This window comes from Globicephala melas, chromosome 4, assembly GCF_963455315.2.
Source record: "Globicephala melas chromosome 4, mGloMel1.2, whole genome shotgun sequence".
In the NCBI taxonomy this organism is placed as follows: domain Eukaryota; kingdom Metazoa; phylum Chordata; class Mammalia; order Artiodactyla; family Delphinidae; genus Globicephala; species Globicephala melas.
This window is the reverse complement of record NC_083317.1, coordinates 141,025,935-141,043,301: the sequence shown is the minus strand read 5'-3', so window position 1 is coordinate 141,043,301 and position 17,367 is coordinate 141,025,935. Positions and strand designations below refer to the sequence as shown.

At 38.8% G+C, this 17,367-nt stretch overlaps 1 protein-coding gene across 5 annotated transcripts in view; it reads left to right on the top strand.

Annotated features, from left to right (window-relative positions):
- Positions 1–17,367, top strand: part of ZNF385D (zinc finger protein 385D) — a 1,091,058-nt gene that overhangs the window by 743,923 nt on the left and 329,768 nt on the right. The window lies entirely within an intron of this gene.

The following is a 17,367-nucleotide window of genomic DNA, read 5'->3' as shown; positions in this document are numbered from 1 at the left end:
ATCTCTTCCCTGGGAAAAGGGTAGTAAAGAAAGACTTTCTTTAGAGTTTCATTCCATAAGGTGACCTTGCCGGGTTTGGGCAAACCTGTTAATTGTGCGTCGATTCTGCTTCCTTAAATAGAGATAAAGAGGAAATGGAAGGTAGCAAGAAAATAATTAGTACTTTAAGAATAAGTTCTTATTAATTAGCACCTTCCTTTTTTGTATATTTAATCATAGTGTGTCACTCTTTTCTAAATGCTCAATTCTGGTTATAAAATGGGTCTTGACTCTATCTTCAAGAAGATCCTTCATCTTTGCCCATAACCAGAATGCAGGCATAGGTCACAAGGCATGAATGGCCCTGGGGTTGTCTCAGCCGCCTCAGGGGCTCCGTAGCCCACTAAGATACCTCCCTTTGAGACCCTTTATTACATACAGCAAGGCTAGAAATGAGAGACAAGTATATGTTCGTATAATCCTCTTATGCTTAGAATGTACTTATGTGGATAGTTAGAACAAACTGTAATAATGTAAAAATTCAAGTATTCTTTTCATTGTCGGCTAGAATTTATGGTAAAGGGCTAGTCCATTGGATATTCAGTGGGTGTTCATAGTGATATAAAGCTACCATTTATACTTTTGTGCCCTAACCCAGCATTATAGAGTCCACTTCTTTCATTACTAAAATGTTCCAAAAGGAAGGTCGTATGTATCTGTTATCCAAATATCTATTGATACAACTGTCATATACTCACATCACGGTATCTTATCCTTCCTCCCTCCTCTCTTTTTGTCTGTCTTGTCCATTCCGCACATTCCACCCCAACTGTCTCTGCACTTACCATCCATCCACACATCCATCCACCCATTTAACAGGTATGTACTGGACAGTTACCATGAACCACACACTAGACCCTGGAGGTACAGTGGCCAGTTCACCGTGGCATCTGCCTTATAGTCTCGTGAAGGCGAGTGTCCAGACAGTTACAACAAATGCATTATCACCAAAGAGAGGGTGCTGAGGAAGCGTGTAGAGGCTTATCAGCAGTCATGAGGTGCTCTGAGTTTGGAGGTCAAGAATATGTGAAATTTGTCAAATACAGGAGGGAGTTGAGCTGAAAAGGTAAATATATTTTGTAGGATAGTTATACAAGCCTAAAACACGTGTGTATCTTCAGCCTTGTTTAAAGGTGGCTGTCTCACAGTGTCCTAGTGTTCCCCTAAGAAGTGTGATTACTGTAAGGCTCTCAACGGATCACGTTTCCGTTTCAAGTTAGGCTTAGACACAAGTGGTTGTGGTGTGCGTATGTGGGTGGGGGGATGTTTGTACGCAGGCTCTAGCCACGTTTCATGAACAACAACAAAAAAGATTGGATGCGAAAAGATCTTATATTTGATAGCTACATTAAATGTGGTCATTGAGCCCACAACTTGAATCAAGCATTGGATTAGATAAGATTTATATGAATAGAACCTCATCTGGCTGTCCTGTTTACCCATAACCACAAATCCTTTCAAGTACATTGGTTCAACTCCAGACAGTTTTTCTAGTACATACAATTTTAACTATGTGTTCTTGACTTCAAGGGTCTCCAGTACTTTATCCTGCCTTCTAACTTGTTTTATCCTTTCATTCCACCTTTGCTCCATTTAATACACCTTCTTTCAAATTCCATCTATTCTAAATTACTTGTCTTGACCTCATTATTTGTTTATCTGTTATCCTTCATCCTCTAACGGACTTTCCATAGTGGTTTAATAAGACTTTCTCTGTTCTCCTGCAGGATCTCTGCTGAGATTTGCATCTTATAGCAAATCTGGTAGATCTATTGTGAACCATCAGAAATTGAGATAACAGAGAGAATCAATGAATCCATGTTACTCGTGGCCAGTAATATGCCCAAACTCAAACTCATCTCTAGAAAGGGTGCTAACGGTGCCTCGATACACGGGCCAAAGTCATGATTTGGAGTTCTAACACTTCAGTAGGCATGTCACTCATTCACAACAGATAGGAAGTCATCTAGTTGACGAAGTTCAATGTTCTTCATCACTCTAGTAATAAAAGAGGCTTGATTACCAGGAAAACGATACATAAAAACATAAGGAGAACAGGCTACGTATCAACCCTAGGAGTCAAAAGCCTTTACTCTTATTGTTCACAAACACATCTTCACAAAATGTTGGTGGAAAATAAAGGTTGGAAGAGAATAGCTCTTTGTTCTGGAGACCTAGAAGCTATTGTCATTTTTCTAGAAACCATTATTATCATCCCATAACTACTCTTAGTTCACTTCCTGAATACCCTTGATTCCCTCCAGCCTGACTGTTGCTTTCCTTCTTTTCTAGACCACTGTGTTTCTCTTCTTCACGATGCTGCCATTTTCTCTTCTTTGGGAGAAATAGTCAAAAGGCTAGAGTACAGAACTTGACCATGACGCCCCCTAGTGTCAGTCTACGGAATCTCTTCCAATGAACTAAGGGAGTGATAAGAGATTATTACCATTGGAGGAACAGAGACTTATTAAAGTTACCTCAAGGCGAAAAATGAAATCATTTGAAAGGTGCCCGTGAGAAGAAACCATTGAATAACCAAATCCTACCCTATAAGAATGAGCCTCTCTTTCCATCCAACATACAGCTTGCCTGCTCTCTTTCTGTCTCTCTGCCTCTTCCCCTCTTTTCTACCTTCCTGGGCTCATCCACCTTGCGCTGGACTCCGTAAGGCCTAAGTTTATATGAACTCCTAGTTCCAGGGTCCATCACCAATTGACAAGTTCCTTCTCCATCTCTTAGTTTGTTTTCAAGAACAAACAGGATTGTCTTGGTTCATTTTTTCAAGCTGAGCCGTACAAGACATAGGTCTCAGAAAATCCTGTTCAGAGGCCACCGTAATCAAATCAGTCACGTCCAGGGGTGAGTAAGACCTGCATATTTCATATGGAAAAGGAACTTCCCCAGAGAGGAGGATGGCTTGTCAACCACCTTGAAATATGTCCAAATTCCCTATATTTCCCATCAAGATTGACGCCTTGCTTATATCTCTAGGAAAGTTAAGACAGTGAAATCTCACATACTCACATTACATATATATATATTGTGTAGCTGCTATACATACATAACATTTAGGAAACGGCTGCCTTTATTTCTCAGAAATAAATGCAATAATCTGCTGATCTTTTGAAAATACTACTGTGATTAGACAGACACTCGTTTTTGAAACTTTATGGAAGAAACAAGACACTCGTGGCCACTGCAGATCCTTGAGGCCACCATAGGTCATGACAGTCTCAGAATACTCTTTACTGCTTGAGGATCTTCAAAAACAGGGTCACCCATAATATGAGAGATGTTACTTAGGAAATTTGAAGGCAGGAGAGGAGTAAACAATTTTACAAATTGGGCATGTGAGCCAGAGATGTAGAATTATACTACAACTGGCAGATAAACATAAAAACTTGTGGTATACACCTCAAAGTTTCACTTTTTCTATATTCTTCCGCGTATCACATATACATGTATACATTATGCATATACAGTAGGTAATTATATTACAGGCTCCCATCTAGCCAACACACTGACTCCATCATCTGAAGGCTAATCTGGGTCAATTGTCAAACAATCAACCGTTCAGTTTTCATTCTTGTGTTCAATGCTCAGCTCCCGTGACAGCTGAAAAAGCTGACTTACCCTGAAACTGGCTGAATTGGTGATTCTCAACTAGACAAGCCCAGCCAGGCAAAACGTCCTTTTTTTTTTTTTCTCCTTGTCTACTACGTTTCATTGGATGACATGTAGACAGAAAACCCAAGCAAGGAAAAGCGGGAATTATGTCAGAGATTTAGGGCGTTTCTGCATATGCTTATCTCAGAGTCGCACGGTTATATGAGTGCTTTATTTCCACGCAATACTTAGTAGGTCACTATTCTACTACCTATTGAATCAATAAGCATACAGTCCATCCCTTTCCTGATTAAACCCTTTGTGGTTTTCTACATCCTTGCCACAGGGTCATGACTGCCTCCAAGGTACCTTCCGTCCCTCATTCTGTACCACTTTCCTCTGCCTCTCTTACCTCCTGTCCCCATGCTCCTTTTTTCTTCTGGGCCTTTGCACCTGCTGTGAACTATGCCTGGGATACTTGTCCTTTATTTTTCTTTAATTTGAAATTCTCCATACTCTTCAACGTAGACGTCATGTTCTCCAGAGTCCTCTCCAACCTCTCTTTCTGCCCATCAGAGGTTCAGGGGGTCTTATTGCTGACAGTTTCTTTAGAGCAGACTCTCCAAACAGCTTTTACTAAGGTGAAATATATATATATTTTTTGTTTTTTTCCCCTCCAGAAAAACTGGTCTGGTTATTTAACTAATGCAACTTTATTTTCAAAGATATGTGATGTATATTTTAGATACTAAAGTGCATGATAAATTACTCACTTTAAAAGGATCTCCCAAGCAATTTTATACTTCAAAATTATGCAAGTTCCTTAAAGCTAATGGATTTCTTCATGCTCAGATTAATTAGGGTCTTTTTCTCCTCTAGTTTTTTTTTTCTTGTTCCTTTTTATTGAAGGTGAAGAGAAAACTTTCCACTACCTAGAAACCCTTGTGAAACTTTTATTGTCTTTTAAAAATAATGACACCTTCTAGAAAAGACAAAATGCTGAGTGATTACCTTTCTTGAAAAGAAAGAGGAGAGCATCATGATTGAATATCTCCTGGCAGACCTGACAGCTCTGAGCCATCACTATTACTCAGACAGAGTACACGGACCAGGGCATTCATTTAAATTCTGAGCTTTCCTTTCTTCACATTAATTCCTAAATCAACAAGTCTCTGGAGAAAAGGTGGGTTTTCTTTCTCAATTATCCAGTAATTTCAAGGGCTTCTTGGGGCATCAGCATACTGTCTTCTTTGGGAAATTAGTCTTGCTTGCCTTTAGGTACTTGGGACTTAAATTTATACCACCAAGTATATATTGAGTACTTCCTCAATGACAGTGTCACAGGATGGGTTCTCCGGGAAACAGACAGAGATGAAGGTTAGCAGGTAGAGTGTTTATCTGGGAGCACTCTGGCTTGGCTCTGTGGGAGGGAGAAGAGGAATTCGACTAGAGAGAAAAAGAAGTTGAGCTGAGATGCACGTCCAAAGACAGCTTTGGATACTCTAGCACTTAAATGGCCCAACTCCACCAAATTGTCCCAAATTGGTCTGAGATGGCCAGGACGTTTATTTCCACATTGATCACTGATGTGGTCCACCACGGGGGGAGAAAGCTTAGCAACGCAGCTCCCAGCATCTGAGACAACACCTAAAGAGGCTGGCAGGTGAAGGCCTTCTGTCTGAAGCATTCCTAGCAGCTGAGCAACAATTCTCATTTTGGGGAGATCTGGGAGGTGTGTCATGGGCAGGCATTATAAGAACACTCAGTGGCAATAAAATAAACGAGACATATTAATTCTTCCAAATGAGATTTCACATTATAAACAGGAAGACATACCAAGGAACTTTATCAAGGGATAAATCACGTTTCTCTCAAGGCATAAAAAAAGTTAGTCACTAATTATGAACTTGGCAACCATCCTAGAGAAGGCTCATCCTTGCTGGTCAATTAATGACTTAGTGATCAAACTGTGCAGTACTTTGTGCATTTTGGATTTTTAAAGTTTTTTTTATTATGTATTATATCAAATCTACCGCTGTAGGAGTGGAGATTAAGGATTTATGTTGTTTTGTATTTCGTAATAGTTCTTCAGATAAATCTCTCCTATAAACCAAACAAACAAAGAAAGAAAACGATTAAGGATGACAGATAATCGAAAACAAACTATGGTTACCAAAGGGGAAACGTGGGCTGGGGGGTGGCGGGGATAACTCAGGAGTTTGGGATTAACGTACACACACTACTGTATATAAAATAGATAAACAACAAGGACCTACTGTACAGTGCAGGGAACTATACTCAATACTCTGTAATAACCTATATGGGAATAGATCTAAAAAAGAGTAGATATATGTGTATGTATAACTGATTCACTTTTGCTATACAGCAGAAACTAACACAACATTTAAATCAACTATAATCCAATAAATTTTTTTTAAAATTCTCATTACAAGAAAAAAAGATTCTGTAACTATATATGGTGACAGATATTAACTAGATTTATTGTGGTGATCATCTCACAATATATACAAATATCAAACCACTATGTTGTACACCTGAACTAATATAATGTTATGTCAATTACATCTCAATGAAAAAAAAAAAAAGATGAGCAGCATTTCAGTAGGTTAAAAAGGTATGAAGAAGGGCCTGCCAGATGCAGGGGAGATGGTGATACCAGACAGAGAGGAATATGAGTTGGTAGATAAAGGTAGAAATTTGATCACGAGATCGAGAAGGGTAGAGAGAGTGGTGGAAGGGAAGAACAGATTGGAACAGCTGAATGCAGTAGCAGAGACCCTTGAATAAAATCCTAAAGATATCGGAAAATGCAAAAGAAGGGAAAAAGAAAATGTTTCATAAGAAGGAACGAAATTGGGTCATTTGCAGAGACGTGGATGGACCTAAAGACGTTCATACAGGGTGAAGTAAGTCAGAAAGAGAAAAACAAATATTGTATATTAACACATATATGTGGAATCTAGGAAAATGGTCCAGATGAACCTACTTGCAAAGCAGAAATAGACATAGAGAACAAAGGGGGGAGAGGGGGTGGGATGAATTGGGAGATTGGGATTGACATACATACGCTACTATGTATAAAATAGATAACTAGTGAGAACCTACTATATAGCACAGGGAACTCTACTCAGTGCTCTGTGGCGACCTCAATGGGAAGGAAATCTGTGAGGGAAGGGATATATGTATACATGTGGCTGACTCACTTTGCTGTAGAGCAGAAAGTAACACAACATTGTAAAGTAACACAACATTGTAAAGCAACTATATGCCAATAAATAATTAAAATAAAACAAAACAAAACAAAAAAGTCATAATTTTAAAACAATGTGGCTTCAAATTGAAGTTCCATGAAAGATTTTAACAAGTGGATACTGTTTTCTTCATAGAAAGTAAAAACTTGGTGGGGGAGAAATGGAAGAATCTAGCAACATTGGGTCTGAATTCCCTCATGGCTTCTGGTCAGTTGAAGCAAAATAATGGGCACTCGTTGACACACACTGTCAATCCTCCAAAGGCTCTAACAGTCTCTATAAACAGACATCTAGCTCACCCCATGCAATTATATTATCAATACTTTCCTCACGTCTATCCAGAGACTCTTGCATTGGTGACCCTCACTCATTCCCACTCCATCATTTCACGCATTAAGAAACCAAAACCCAAAGGGATACATACCTCTCCAAGGCCCTATGTCTATGTCTATCTCAGCTGAGCTCTATATCACACTGTCATCATTTTAATTAATCTTGTACAGACGTCCCACTGTTACAACTAGGCTATAAAGCTGCATGAAGCATCTATTGACATATTTTTTAAAATCCCACACTTAGAAGCTTAGAACAATAATAAGTGTTATCATCTCTCACACTGTCTCTGGGTCAGGAATTTGGGAGTTTCTCAGTTAGGTGGTTCTGACTTGGGGTCTTTCGTGAGTTGCATTTAAAATGTCGGTTATAGCTGCAGGTATCTGAAAGCTTGACCCAAGTTGAAGAATCCACTTCCAAGGTGGCTTACTCACATGCCTGGAAACTTGATGCTAGGAAATGCTGGAAATTTCAGTCCCTTGTCATGTGTCCCTCTTTGTAGGGTTTACTGAGCGTCCTCATAGCAGGGCAAGTCCCCTCTCCTAGAGGATGTGATCCAAGAGAAAGAAACCAAAGCCGCTTTGCCTTTTATGACCTCATCTTGAAAGTCACACCTGGGTCATGTCAACAGTATCCTATTAGTTGCTCAGGTCAGCTCTACCCAAAATGGGAATGGCCCATGTTGAGCTACTGGTGAGTTGCTTTTCTGGTTCTCTGTGGCTATCCCACAGGACTGAGTTGACTTTCATATGGTCAAAAGGCGATGACATTTTACAAAATCATTCCAATTTCTTTTTAGTAAATTAAATTATGGCCAGCATTGAGAAAACAATGCAAAAACAGCATATAAGTAAAATTATACTTAAAATGTACACGTATTAAACCAGTGTTTCCAAAATATGACTGACAGTGAGGGCCGGTACTGTCATTGAATGATCACTTGCTTTGCTGTATCAGTTAAACCCAACTTTCATCTGCTTATGGGTGGTCGGTGAAAACGTCTAGATTTGTTATGCGTTATGTTCTATACTGTATTTTGTTAGTACAGTTCATGAGAATGAATTAAGCATCACTATTCATGAAAAGAATAGAAAGAAAAACATGACCTTTTATTTCAAATACATATTCTGTGTATAGATTTTAAAGCAGTTTCGCGGTTGGGAACAGAATAGGTATTTATGTTTTCTGTGATTTTGTAATCGTAAATAGGAAATGTGAGGGTTACTTCCATGTTAGAGTAGCAACAATAATGTCTGTCTGCATCAAAGCTCCCTACCACAAAGGTGAGCCTTTGTTTACCTTTTGAAAATGCTTTTCCAAGAGGCTGTGGGTAGCCGTTTCCAATACGGAGAAGTCCATTTGATCAGATAGCAGCAAAACTGATGAAAAGCATCATGGAAGTGACAGCAAGATTAATTAAGTTCCTTCAGCTGTATTCACGTATGGCTGTGCAGAGTTCCTTTGGGTACTGCCACAGTTAAATGGTGTTCATGGTGATAAATACTGTGGATTTCCAGGACTGACATTTTTGAGTCAAGGATAAAAAATCACATGCGGTCATTTTATCCACCAAAAGGATCAGAGATGAGCCCTTAGGATTGTTTCTACGTTTGAGCAAAGCCAAGATTGAAACTGAGATATAATTAAAAGAATGTTGAAACTGGAATAGTTTGTTTTCCTTTACACATTTCCTTCATGTGTTTTAGACATTTGACAGAGGAAGCTGAACAAATTTCCATCTACTGTATTTGACTTGAGGTGCAGAATTATGCACACCTGGAAGCACTTTCAATTTCTTTGTGAATGTATGCAAAGTTGGGGGCACACTGCATTGTCTCTGTGCTCACTCTACAGCGTTATTATCACGGTATATATAAAAATGGAATGTCCATGACCTGAAGCATCCAACTTTACTTGACCTGTACTCAATTTACCTTGAAATATCTTTTTTTTTTTAAAGCAAAAAAAGAAATTCAATATGATGTTGTTTTCTTCTTCCATTTGGTTTGCAAGCACATTTGTTGTGGGGAGAGAGCTGATCCTCAAATTGCTGCCCGGAAACCATAAATGAATTTTATTTTAAGAAAAATCGGAAACCTCTGGAGCGTATAAGATCTCTCAACCCGCTCTACAAGATGTATTAACTCATGATAGGGTGTTACCAAATATCTTGGGAGGCATATTATTACATTTCTGTTCTTGGAAACACTTTAAAATTCATTCACATATTCATTCAGTAGACGCTTCCTGCGTCACGTGTCGATTCAAACCCTTTAATCTGGGATGTGAGGTCACCTCCAACGTAGGCTCTGTGTTTTACTCTCCAGCTTCACTTGGCATGAAAATCTTTCATGAAACTTCCTCTTGAATGCTCTTGTTGTTTCTTTGTCCCCCAGACCTACCATTCACAACTCCACCCTTGCTTTATGTCATTTGCCAGTGTCTGCATTTTATCAATCTGGGCCAATAATAAAGATTGAACTTAAGTGCCACCTCTTCTCTGCAGCTTTCCAGGTTTGCCTTGAAGCCATTATAATTTCATCTTTTACCAAGCCCTTACATACATGTCCTAGATTATTCGTTTGTCATTTACTTTATACTACCTTTTTTTTAACTTATATTTTTGTAAGAATGCTTCATCTCCTTAAATAAGACACCAAATGCTTTGAGAAGCAGAGCAGCAGCTTAAATATTTGAGTTCAGTGTGTTGTTCTATAGGATCTTCACTTCTTTTTTTTTTGCCCCTGATGATAATAGTTATAATAATTAAACTTCCTTTGGGTGAGGCACCGAAGTATGTGGACTGGGGACTACCAAACATATGACGTGGTGTCCATTGATTTTTCGAGAAAATATCTACATAGATATAAAGCAAGAGGTCAGTCAGCCTTATTAAAAGCTAGATAAAAATGTGAACACGTTCCTGAAGGGCTTTGGAGGGGAAAAAAGAAAATAAGAAAGGGAAACGTGACAGGGAGCTAATCCGAGAGACTTCAGAAAGGGAGTTTGTGATGCCTCCTGTTATAAGGGAATCAGGACAATCAATCCATCAGGGTAAATGTGCTAATAAAAGGCACCTGTAAGAGCAGCTGGTGTTGGATCAGCTTTTCCCAGATTCTTCTCTGACTAAACTGTTCTTGACTCTGGTGATACTTGGCTCCCGTATTGGATTCCTGACCTGCTCCACCCACAAAATTTCTGATTTGTCTTTTGCCTAATGGCTGATCAGCCCTCCGGTTCCTGGCTGGCCTTTCCTCCCAGCTTTGGGATTCTCTCTTCACTCTAAGATTGCTCTTGAAGTCTCCTCCTCGTCTATGGAATTCTGGTACTCGTCTCCAACCACAGCAAAGGTTGCTGCTTCCTAAGTCATGGATGTTAACGGCACGCTCCAGTCACTAACCCAATCTGCCATGCCCTTGGTGTGCACTTCTGCTATATTCTGAGGTATGTTAAAATACTAAAGGAATTGATATTTATCTATTTCTCCCATGACTCCAAAGAACCTTCATTCTACTTCAGGGATATTGATAACTGGGCTGCTTATTGAAATGCAATCTAATAAATACTGTAATAAAGTTTTGCAAACAATGTTTGGGAGCACATTAGGGGAACATGTGAGTCAGACATAGCCTAGGGAACACTTCTTAGAAAATGAAATATCTGAGCAGTTTTGGGTGGTGAATACAATTATTTAGACAGATAAAAGGGAATAGGAAAGGGCATTCCTGGTAGAATATAACTATATTCTCGGTAGCATCAGGACAGAGCATCATATGGAAGAATTTTGAGATATTTATTCATTCAAATAAATAATCAATACAAATAAATATTTATTTCATGTCTCTTATTGTTGAGACACTTTTTGAGGCACTGGATACAGTATGAACGTGGTAGATATGCCCCTGTCCTCATGTCCATTCTGTTGGGGGTAAAGAAGCAATAAACCATAACCAATGAATGAATGAGAGGAAGGATGTTTTAAGTCTTCCTCTGCATGAGACAAAGCTGGAAGATGTTCCAAATCCTACTGGATAAGTTAAGCTATGGAAACCGCAAGAATGTAAGCACCATGTAGACAGAGAGTCTGTAATTTCATCAATGTACTTTCAGCACCTAGAACAGTGCTTGGCACATGAGTACCCGATAACTATTTTTTGAATGAATAAACATGCCTAGGCCACAGGCAGCTCCAGGGTAAGAATTCTAAGAGGGTTTTCAATGCCAGTTAGTAAATCTTGTAAAAAAGCCCGTGTTAACTGACCACATATAGAAGGAATTTATTAGATGATGTCTCCAAGGTTAGGGAATTTCAGATATGTAGAATTTTAGAATATTATAGTATTTATAGAATTTTTCTTCTTATCACAATATTAGCACTTCTTTTCCTGTAGGCTATTAATTATCCAGATTAAGGTCCCTAGGCATTTAATTTCAATGGAAGCATCAAGTAGGAATCAATGAATAAAATGAGTTATGAGTGTGTAGTCACGTCTACACCATCTACAAAATTCTGAGCAAAACACTACACAGATTAGTTGCACTTGTCATTTGTTCTCATATAGACAAATTAGTTATTTCTCCACCTTTCAACCTGTTTTGACATTGGGTGGAGGTATATTAGACGGAAGCAAACTCAGGCTTAAAATAAATAGCCTTCCATCAAATGTCATTCATATGTCAACAAATATTCATTCAACAGATTGTTGTGCTTTTAACAAATATTTAGTCACAAGATACACACATACTTGGTCTCTTGCACTTATAATTCCCCAGGGCTCAGTGTTGACCCTATTCTACTTTTCCATCTATATTCCCTTGGAGATCACCTGGTCTCATGGATTTAATCACCATCTATAAGATTATGATTTTTTTATTTGAAACTACAACTTTTTATTTGTTTATTGCTTTTTTCCTCTTGTTTTAATTGAAGTATAGTTGATTTACAATGTTGTGTTAGTTTCAGGTGTACAGTAAAGTGATTCAGTTATACATGTGTATATACATATGTATATATGTATTTTTTTAGATTCTTTTCCCTTATAGGTTATTATAAAATATTGAGTATAGTTCCCTGTGCTCTACAGTAGGCCCTTGTTGGTTATCTATTTTATATAGACAGATATATAGAGTAGTGTGTATTATGTTAATTGCAAACTCCTAATTTGGTAACTGTAAGTTTATTTCTATGTCTGTAGGTCTATTTCTGTTTTGTATATATGTTCATTATAAATGCTGGAGAGGATGTGGAGAAAAAGGAACCCTCCTACACTGTTGGTGGGAATGTAAATTGGTGCAGCCACTATGGAGAACAGTCTGGAGGTTACTTTAAAAACTAAAAATAGAGCTACCATATGATCCAGCAATCCCACTCCTGAGCATATGTCTGGGGAAAACCATAATTGGAAAAGATACATGCATCCAAATGTTCATTGCAGCACTATTTACAATAGCCGAGACATGGAAACAACCTAAACGTCCACTGACAGATGAATGGATAAAGAAGATGTGGTACATATATATACAATGGAATATTACTCAGCCATTAAAAAGAATGAAATAGTGCCACTTGCAGCAGCATGAATGGACCTAGAGATTATCATACTAAGTGAAGTAAGTCAGACAGAGAAAGACAAATATCATATGATATCATCACTTATATGTGGAATCTAAAAAAAATGATACAAACAATGACTTTAAATATGAAGTTCAAACATCTCCCCTGAACTCCATACTTATATAGCCCAACTGCTAGGGAACGTTTCCACTTGAATATTATAATAGGACTCAAACTAAATAGGCCCTGCATTGACTACCTCCTACCCCCGCCCCAAAGATGTTTTTCCACAGTCTTCTTATCAGTTAGTGGAAATTTCACCTTCCAATTGCTGAGTCTCCAAATTTCAAATAATCTATTACTCTTTTTTTTCTCTTCCATCACTTTCCCAACTCATCAAGAAATCCTATTGACCCATTTTGTCATACGTATAGATTCCAATCACTTTTTACCATCTCCACTGCTCCTACCCTGGTCTAAGCCACCATTTCTTTTCTAGATTATTACAAACGCTTCCTAAGTGGTCACCTGTGTTTTCCTTTGCTCCCTTTTATCCATTCTCCATGCATCAGCCATAGCGAACCTGTTAAAATATGTCAAATTACGTTACTCCAAAGGCATTCTATACAAGTCGGAATAAAAGTCTAAATCTTTATGATATGGCCAACCAAAGTCCTACTGAATTAGGCTGCATGTAACCTATTTCACTTCAACTATTAATATCCTCCTCAGTACCTACTTCCTCTCTAGCGCATTGACCTTCCTGCTCTTCCTGGTAACCCTCAGGCACGTCCCCCATCGCCTTTTGCACTTTCTGCGGTGTTATTTATCCATCACCTAGTACAATGCATGGCACAAAGTAGACATTCAAAAGATATGGAATTTATTCAGTAAACATGGAATGAATGAATAGATAAATAATGGAATCATTCATTAAATACTGATTTATACTAGGTCTTGGAGATTTAAAAAAAAAAAAAGAGCATCGTCTTTCATTTGGGAGACGGACAAGTAAAGGGCAATCCCCACACTATGTTTAGTGCTCACGTAGGACTTAGATAATATGCTATCTGAAAACAAAATGGGAGCAGTACCTCCTTCACTCTTGAGGTTCGGAAAGATTCTCAGAAGAAATAATACTTGAACAAAGCCCCCAAAGTTGAATAGGAACTGTCCAGATAAAGACAGCAAGTAAGAGGAGTGTAGCCTTCGGGGAACTGTAGTCCTGCAGTGGGATTGGAGTAGCTTGTGAAGGATCAAGCATTCACAAGTGGAAAAGTAATCAGGGGCTAGTTGTGAAAGGCCCTATATACCCTGGTAGGTGAAATAGACAATGAAGAGTCTTAAGCAAGGGAGTGAGTTGATCACATCTGTTTTAAAAAGATAATAATGGATCTAATATGGAGCATGGGTTGGCCTTGGGCAAGCCTGGAATAAGGAACATTGGATAAAACTTTACTGCGGATACATAAGGAAGAGATGAAAGTGGACAAAACTAAGATGCAGAGGAAGGCAACATAAACGGGCTCTGCTAAGTCAGGGCTGCATGACTGCTGCATTCAGCTATGAGACAGGACAAGCAAGCTCACACACTGTGGTCTGCAGGACCACCTGGCATCTGTATTGCATGGAATGTGAGAACAGCTGCTGCTAAGCATGGACACACTCAATTTGTGTAAACAGTTTGCCTCAAACACCATCAGGCTCAAAGATTTGCCTGCAGGCACATAGGAAAGTATGATGTTTTACGCAGAGTAAGGCTATACTCGGTTATGTTCATTCATTCACTCATTCACAAATGTTTACTGAGTAGCAGCAAGGGCCAGATACCCTTGTAAGGATGGTGGAGACAGCAGTGAACAAGGAAAATCCCTGCCCTCGTGGAGATGATATTCCAATGGAGAGAGATCAAAATGAACAGATGTCCACAGTAGTGGGTCAGATGGTGATACATGTTATGGAGACTTAAGAGGGTGGTGAGGGGTTAGGAAAAGCCAGGGGAAGGAGGAAGGAAGTCTGAACTGTTAGAAGGGAGACTGGGAATGACTACCCTGACAAACCTTTGAACAAGGCTTTCAGGAGACAGGAGAATCCAAGCAGGCAGCTCTCCGGATATCTGAGCAAAGGGAAAATTTACATCTTTCCATGATGTTTTCAGTCCAAATATGTGACTGGTTTTAGGGCATCCTTTGTCTTACTCGTGAAAGGTCTATTTCTACCTTATTCCCCCTCAGAATTTCTCAGCTTCTTATACTTTCTGAGAGACAGAGAAAAGCCACGGGTGTGAACGAGGTCCTTCCCTGGGAGCTGCTGGGTCCTCTCCTGGGGGTGACATATGGGCACATCTCTCAGGCACGGCTGTCATGTCCACAACCCTACGTCTAGCCAACCTCAGCTGTGCCTTTGTTTAGATGTTATTTTGTTTCAAGATAAAAATAGTCGCATTTTTTCTTTATAATATATACACATAAAGTAATTTTAGAAGGAACGATAAGAAGTATACAAGTAAAATAAAAACCACTTGTGTTCCATCCAGAAATAAGCAACTTTTCTATCGGAGGTCTTGACATTCCAGATAACCCTGAATTGGAGGTGGATGGGACACACGTGTTTAAATAAAGCAGACACCCTCATTTTTTTCTTTGAACAGAATTCCATTGTATGAATGTAACACTCAGCTCCTTGGATGCCATGTTCTTTCAGAGGCGACACTGCTCTTTCAGACCCGGCAGAGGTTGGAATGTTCTAGTTCCAAATGCTCTCTGCCTCTATTTTCATGACCATATAAATATATATTTTTTTTCTGGAACATGCAGTGATGTAATATGATTGGGGGAGATCTTTACCTGAGCCATTATAAACGGAAAATTTAGAATTTATATATTTGAATAAACAGCTCTGCTGGGGAATTGAACATAAAGTCAACATGCACATAGTAAGACAACTATTCTGTATTGACATTCACTGACATCATTGAGAAAGTTGCCTAAAGTCTCTGAGCCTCAGGTTCTTGTGATTATAATATATGCCTTTGGAGATCTCAGTTTGTTAGCAAGGAAGATGACATAAGTGAAAAGACCTTGTGACTGCAGAATGCCACACAAATTCAAGGGTGTTATTAAGTATTAAGAGAGTCCTTTAGTATCTTAAATCTCCTGTTTTAAATGCAACTCTAAAAGCTTCCACCTTCTAACTACAGGAAGTCGAAAGGACCAAAAACTCTAACATTAAACTACAGCGCCCCCTAGCCCACGTAGGCCGTCAAGACACCCGATGAGCTTCAGGAATAAGCTCTATCACAGATGGTTCTTTTGCCTGAGGGAAAGGCCAATAATTGTACTTTTGGATGATTTCCATCTGTCCAAAAGGAAAACCACTTATGTGTTTTCTTCAGGATTTTCCTGTAACATTCTTTTTAGTTTTAATTTTAAAATAGGAGTAAAAAAAGTAAATATTCTTTACTATTGACATTTTCTTCCTCCAAATTGCTTTAAATGAAGACTATTTCTAAAAGAGCATCACCAGATTTATCCTAAGACTCGCTGTAATATTTCTGACTTATATATGATTATCTATTTGCATTCACCAAATGCTTTGTAATCCACTGCAAGATTGCAGAGCAAGCTGTTATGAGCTTCAGCACCCCCCCCCCCCAGTGTATTAAACCCATCAACAGACACAGAACTGTGCAAGGAAAGACCATGGAATATTTTAATATCACAATGGAGAAATATTGGCTACCATGGCTTACCAAAACTCCTATTAAAATATATCAATTGCTTGCTTCCATAGGCTACAGTTCTTTATCTTCAGTTCTTTATTTTTTTAAAAAATTTTATTTGCTTTTTTCTTTTTTTATATTCTTTTCCATTATGGTTTATCAATATCTTCAGTTCTTAGTTTAATAGATTTTTGTAGAAATGTTTAAGTTTAAATGGTCCAGTAGGTAAGTTGGACCCCAAAGAGATGAGCCCTTATGAAACTGAACTTGCTCTATGGGTTTATTTTCAGTGCAGAGCATTGAAATATTAATCAGTCCAGCTTTCAGGGATTTCTTTTTAACATCCTTTTCTATGTAAGGGCTAAGCTTCTTTGCTAAGCTTTGCCTTTCTCGACTGTTCATCTCAAATGTAATGGGAGTGCTTGTGTGTGTGTGTCTATATTATACTGGTGACCAGACTTGAATTATGACACAATCCTGGTTATCTTTCAGGCTAAAATGTCTCTCCCCTTTAGGGGTCAGGGATCATTTCAGCCTCAGTGTCCTTTCTACTACCTGCTTCGGGAGGCAGCAAATGTGATCTCGTGCAGGTGCGAGGTGACTTTCATCACCAGTTATTTTTCTTTACATTTTTCTATCAACCTAGCTCAGAAAATACTCAAGAAATAAAAACAACTCTTCACCAACTGCTGGGTTTCTGTGATCTGATCACTTCTCAGTGGAAACCTGTATTACCCTAGCACGGTCCCTGGAGTCTTTTAGGTAAACCATCACAGACGACAACCAACCCTCAAGCCTACAGCAAAGAGAATGCAGGCACAAGGCACCATTCCCCTTCCTAC